This window comes from Buteo buteo, chromosome 2 (assembly GCF_964188355.1).
Source record: "Buteo buteo chromosome 2, bButBut1.hap1.1, whole genome shotgun sequence".
Taxonomy (NCBI): Eukaryota; Metazoa; Chordata; class Aves; order Accipitriformes; family Accipitridae; genus Buteo; species Buteo buteo.
Window position 1 is genome coordinate 43,435,899 of NC_134172.1, and position 6,000 is coordinate 43,441,898.

Here is a 6,000-nt window from a genome sequence, read left to right on the forward strand (position 1 = left end):
CGCCACACGGCTCCCGGCGGCGGCGCGGCCCGGCCCGGCCCGGCCCGAGGGGAGCCCCGCTCCCCGCCGCCGCTTCCCCCCTCCTCCCCCCCGGCGCGGAGCCCGCTCCGCCGCGCAGCTGCCCTGCCGGGGGTGGGGGGACGCGACACATGCCAGCCGAGGAGGACAGCCCCGTCGGGGGAAGCAGCCCCGGGGGAAGCGCGGTCCGTCTGTGCGCCGCAAGCCGTGCGAAGCGCTAAACGCAGAGGCGGCGGTCCTCTCCCGGCTCCGGCCGCCTCACGCCTCTCCTGGGCGCTTCTGCCGGCCTGGCCGGGGACGGTACGGGCGGTGTCCCCGTCCGGCTGCGGGGAGAGGCCCCGCCGCCCGGCCCCGCACCGCAGCACCGCGCCGGCTCGCCGCCGGCGGAACGCTTCCCTCGCCGCCGCAACGGCTAGCAGATGGATTGTGTTAAACGGGAGCTCGAGCGGTGCAGGAGGTTCCGCGGTTGCCCCCGAAGCGCCAGAGCAGCGCTCGAGGGTCCTGCTGCTGCGCTCCGCGGGCGGCTGTGCGCAGGGCGGCGGGCTGCGCTCGGGCGCGGGCTCCCGGGAGGCGGCTTTGCAGGCGGCCCCTGGGCGCTGAACCCCCTGTTTCTTCCCGAGCGCAACGAAGTTTGTTGGTTGGGGTGGTTTTTCCTTCCCTTCGCGCCCCTGTTCGCCAGTGGCCGCGTGGGGAGGCTGAGTACGGAGCAGCCAAAACATATGCCCGATTGGCTGACGGGTTTTTAGCTGGTTTACCGCTGCCTGTTTTCAGCTTCTTTACCAGCACTTTTTACATGTCAGAAGGAATAAAAGGAAAGAAAAAGAGACCAGGACAAAAAGCGTAGTTTTGCTGTCACGGTGCTGCCTGCGTTAGAAATGTAGAAGTAAGATAAGCACCTACATGACTCCTACTAGGGGATGCAATTAATTTCACTAGGCAGCCTCATAATATCACAGCTGAGACAGAAGCGCGGTTCAAAGGCAGTAAAAGGATTAAAGCTCCATCCCAGCTAGCATTTACATTTCTTGAACGCTGTTCCTCTATAACGTGACGCTGCTCTGAAAATGTGATGGCATGTACTGACTGTGTCTCAGTGCTTTCTGCATCGTGGGCTCAGTTTGCATGTGAAAGATGTTGCCACTGAATTACAGTCCTGCAAAGCCAACTGAGATCTTCTCTTCAACTAATAGAATGATTATTTCTGTGCAGCGAAAGAGATTGAAAGTCTAATTTCTCCTATACACAGCGTAATGCCTTCAAGTCTTCACTAAAATTACACAAAAAAGTGTAACTCTTCATAATCCAGCTAAAACATGCTATATATTTTAAATTTAAATTAATTTAGTTATGTAGCTTAACAAATGACAGCAAAATTCAACAAACGTGATTTGGCCTGAGCAGGAAATAGTGCAGGCAGGCAAACAAGCTTCTCTATTCAGGTCATCTGGTACTTTGGCCCTGGCTGCCAGTAGCACATTGCAGAGGGTCTCCCCAAATCATGCTTGTGGATCTACCAAATTAGAGAACTGTAGAAAACAGTTGTCTAGAAAAGTTTCTGTGTACTCTAGAAACGCTAGGGAGGACCATTCTTGCTCCAGGGAAAAAAAGTACCAGCTTTAAAATAGCTAGGGGTAATGAAGTGAATGACATTCATTCATTCTTATACAAACTTAGAGTTTTTCAGCTAGCACAAATACATAAGGTGCGATGGAACCACCTTTGTCCCTAAAGTCCAGTTGCTCTGTGTAGAAGGAGAAGGTTGGTAGACTAGGACTATAATAAGCCAGCAAAAGATCTGATGAGGCTGCACTCTTACATGACAAAAGACGAGGAGAGTGCTGACGGTAAAATAAAAAAAAATCAATGATAAAGGAGCAAGGTGAAGGCAAGTAAGGACATAAACTTCAGCTTAATGTAGCAGGGCAAGGAAAGCCGGGTGAATGCTCAATAGGGGTGATGGAGCCAGGAGCACAAGGAAGGATGGTGAAGAGTGAAAGGAAAGAAGCTTCCTTTTCATCAGGAAAGAAGAGTGTTTTCAAAGCCTTTCTTGAGATGCATTTTAAGGGTTTTGTTTTGCATGGAATCTCCATAGTTCCATCCAGTCGCAAAAGATATATCTCATCTAGATGCAGTTTTATTTTTGCTGTGCTAAAGGACTATACGGAAGACACAACTGGGAAGAGCTGGGAAGTATGTTAGAGTAGACAAGGCCCAGTGTAATGAAAAACAATGTCTGGAGGAGGGTCTGAAGCTTTGCCGTTCATGCGTCCTGACAGACTGTCACACTATTTTCTATAATGATGACTTTTTCTGAGAGAGAGTATAGAAGTAAAAATGACCGGAATCGCATTTCTGTATTCTCTTACAAAAAAAAAAAAAAAGGACGTGTCTTCTCCCGCAGACTTTGCCTTCAAAATCTCGAGTGGGGCGAGTCCACCCGAACCCCCCAGCCAGCCAGTGCAACCGCAGGCAGCGGCTGCCCGATGCAGGCAGCCGTTCTCCGAGCGCGCAGCGCCTTTGTACCCCCCGTACAGTCCGTCAGCGTGCTGCAGCGCCTGGTTTGCCATGTTGCACACCCCCAGAGGACCCCGCGGCTGCCCTGGGTTCTCATGGCCAGAATGGCATAGGAGTCGAGGTAAAAGACGGGTGCTGCTTTTCGGAGGCGGTGGCCGTTCCCCGGCCTGGCAGCAGCCGCCCGGAGCGGCCTCCCGCTCCGGAGCCGCCTCCAGCCCCGGGAGCCGCCGGGGCGGCGGCGGTGCTGGGGCGGGGGGGCCGGGCGGGAGCTGTCCTTGGTGAGGGGCCGCGGGCAGAGCCGCCCGCCCGGCCCCGGCCCCGGCCCCGGCCCCGGCCCCGGCCCCTTCGAGCCCCTGCTTGCTGGGCGTCCTCGGGGCAGGGAGTCCCGCAAGCACTAGCCTTCGCGGTGTTCGGCGGGAAGGTGCTCCGTTTGTCCCCGTACTGCGGCTTCGGGATGTACTTCTACCCAGCAGATGCTTCATTTTTGTCGCTAGGACATATCCCAGATACAGCCGTCTTCCTTCTTGAGATCGGTTGATATCGGACATAAGATACTGTCACGTTTTGGAAAATTGGCTAGAGACCCCCCTATTTTTAAAAATACTGGTTTTTCTGAGTTTAAGTTTTTCTGAGAGCTTTATCAGGCTTTTTAGATGACTGTCTGTATTTCTGGTAGATTTCCAGCTTTCACATCCATCTGTTAAGTTGAAAATAACATGAATTGAATATTCAGTTTGTTCTTTAAGTTGTAGACTTCCAAGGACTGAATCTTATTTAAGCAGATAAATGCAGTTGCCGCTCTGCCAATTTGTGACATTATTTCCTTCTAGATATCCTCGCTGGCTTCCATATTACTGCCAAAGTGTTGAGATCGACTGATCTCTCGCACTCCTTTGCCTTCTTAAAGCAACACTTGAATGTTTGGTTTCTTGCTGGAATTATTTTTTGCATAGTATTGTTAACCCTATGTTTACCATCACATTCAGTAGTCTTTTAGCTCAGCTTTTCAGACAGTCTTACATGCCTGAGTGGACATTGAAGACCTAAGTCACTAGCAAAATCAAATTTCAGCATATTGCTATTGAGCCACTTAATGTCTAATAACCTGGCTGCCTAAACCTTTCTGATAGTGAATCAGTAGCAACCCCCAAACTAACTGTTTACACTGACATTTTTTGTTGATGGGCCTTCATATTAAAAACTTTGGCATCTCCTTGTCCAGCGCAACCTTGTTCAATGTTAATCATCAAGCAGAATACTTTATCTCATTCCGCTCATGCTTCATCTTGTGCGTGCTGCACCTGGATATAAAGCTGTATTGGTATTAATTACTTTCCTTGACATAACACATTGCTTCAAGATACAACAAAATAAATCAACGTCGAGACTGTCAAATGCTTCTGTGAAATGTATGTGGTTTATATTGGGTTTTTTTGCTATTCAGTCTTCCTCTGACAACTGTTTTTAGGCTATGCTGGTACACACTCTGAGAAGTTAGAGTAACAACAAACAGATTAGTAGAAAAATGATGCATGACAGAAGCTGAACAAGAGCAATGCCCTCTCTACACTTGCAAAGAAATAAGCTGAAGTTTATATGGAGGAGGATGCATTCTAGTTTGCCAAGTCATGTGCTGACCAGTCACTGCTATGGCCACCACACAATGTATACTGGAGCTAGGTTTAAACTAGTTATCTTCAAACCAGCAATGACTGTAGTGTAATGGTCCTTTGAGGTGAATATATAGTAAAACTGCATCTGGGCCAAAGTTTCTGCCATGAGCTTTGGCTCAGCCAGCTCACCACGTGAAAAGATTTATCCTCCAAGAAGAAATAAAGGGACAGACAAATTCTGTGCACATCACTTCATGGACTCTCCTAGTACTGTTGCTCTAAGAAGATAGGTTTAAGAGTTGAAAAATTTCAGAAAGAGAAAAGCCCTCAAGTGTGCAGTGGTTCCCATCTAGCGAAGCAAACGCTGCTGCTTGGACAGCTCCTGTCCTCACAGGGCTCCCTGGTCCCTGCTGGCACATGGCCCTTCTTTTCTGCCAGCTGTAGAGCTCTGCTGTGGCCGTTCCTCCTGTCTCCAGGCCGCTAACTTTCCCCCTCACCTTTCTAGTTAACTCTGTCTCTTCACATGATCCCTAGATGGAAAATGCAAGAAGTGGTATTAGGAGACTAACTAAGCCCCTAAGTGATCTTCTGTTTGTGCACCTATAGAAAAGCATGGCTGTTCATGTTTCACAATATGGATTTCAGAAAGTAAAGAAATGTGGGCTTGTGATGTTTCTAGTAGGAACATACAAAGCAATTTCTTTACTCCTCTCTGATCCAAAGCGCACTGAAAATTTCCTTTGTTAACATTCTGTTAGGGGGCCTCATTGGTTTAAAATCAATATTAGACATGCAGTGGTTGAAATGGCAATTTTATTCAAGATTTCTTCTGTAGTAATATGCTGTCATAAATTTTCTGAGTGCCCATATGGCAGTCTTCCATATACCGTCTCATTTTAAGCCAAGTATATGTACATATATATTTCTTCTTATAACTCCCTGCAGGAACAGTAAGGAGGAAAGCCTTACAGCAGAAACCTATTCGAAGCTCCACAGTTTTGCTAGAGGCTAAGGAATCTACTTCACTTAAGAGAAGGCATCATTCGTTTGTTTACACAGGGACCTGGTAGGGAAGAGAATCCTCTGTAATGGGAAGAGAGAGGGAAAGCAAGCAAGCAAGCACAGCAACTCCTTGTGTTTGGTTCTATTTTCTGCCCATGTTAAATGACCCATGTAATGAGTAAAGAATTGTTTAGATCAAGTAGTACACAAGCGTGTTAGGTCAATAACTACTCTACTGCTAGCTGGCAGTCTGAACTGGCCATGAACGAAATCAGTGCTGCCATTTCACAACTTTTTTAAACCGAGACAGCTGCAGAAATACTTCCTAGAACAGACATTCCTTTGCTACATGATGATTAACACCAAGACCTTAAAGATGCAGAGAGGTGCAATGTGGTTTTTTTAAGAACCCAAATGCCTTCTGGGTTGGCCAATGGAGCACTAATGGTGAATATAAGGTTCTGGCAGTAGTACATCAAGGTTATTTTTGTAAAGAAAAACCAACTATTGGGGCTTCTCAAGATGTACTTTTGACTAACCTTGTTTTATGTGAGTGTATTTTTTTGTCCCGCCTCTTCCACTTACTGCACTGATTTGCTGTGAGCTTTTAAATTACCTTGCAAATTCCACAGGGTGAGAGCTTTGACTGGGTTTGCATCACACCTAGCCCAGAAGAGATACACCTAGAACTGGAAAACAGCATTTTTACAGAGAGTGAAAACGAAATGGGAAAAAAAAAAAGTGAGAAATGTGACTACTCAAATCTTTAAAACTATGATAGAGAATGGATGGGTGTCCTGAATTTGGATCAAAATCACAGTCCACTAACCCCTGTGTTTTGAAGGATGGGTCG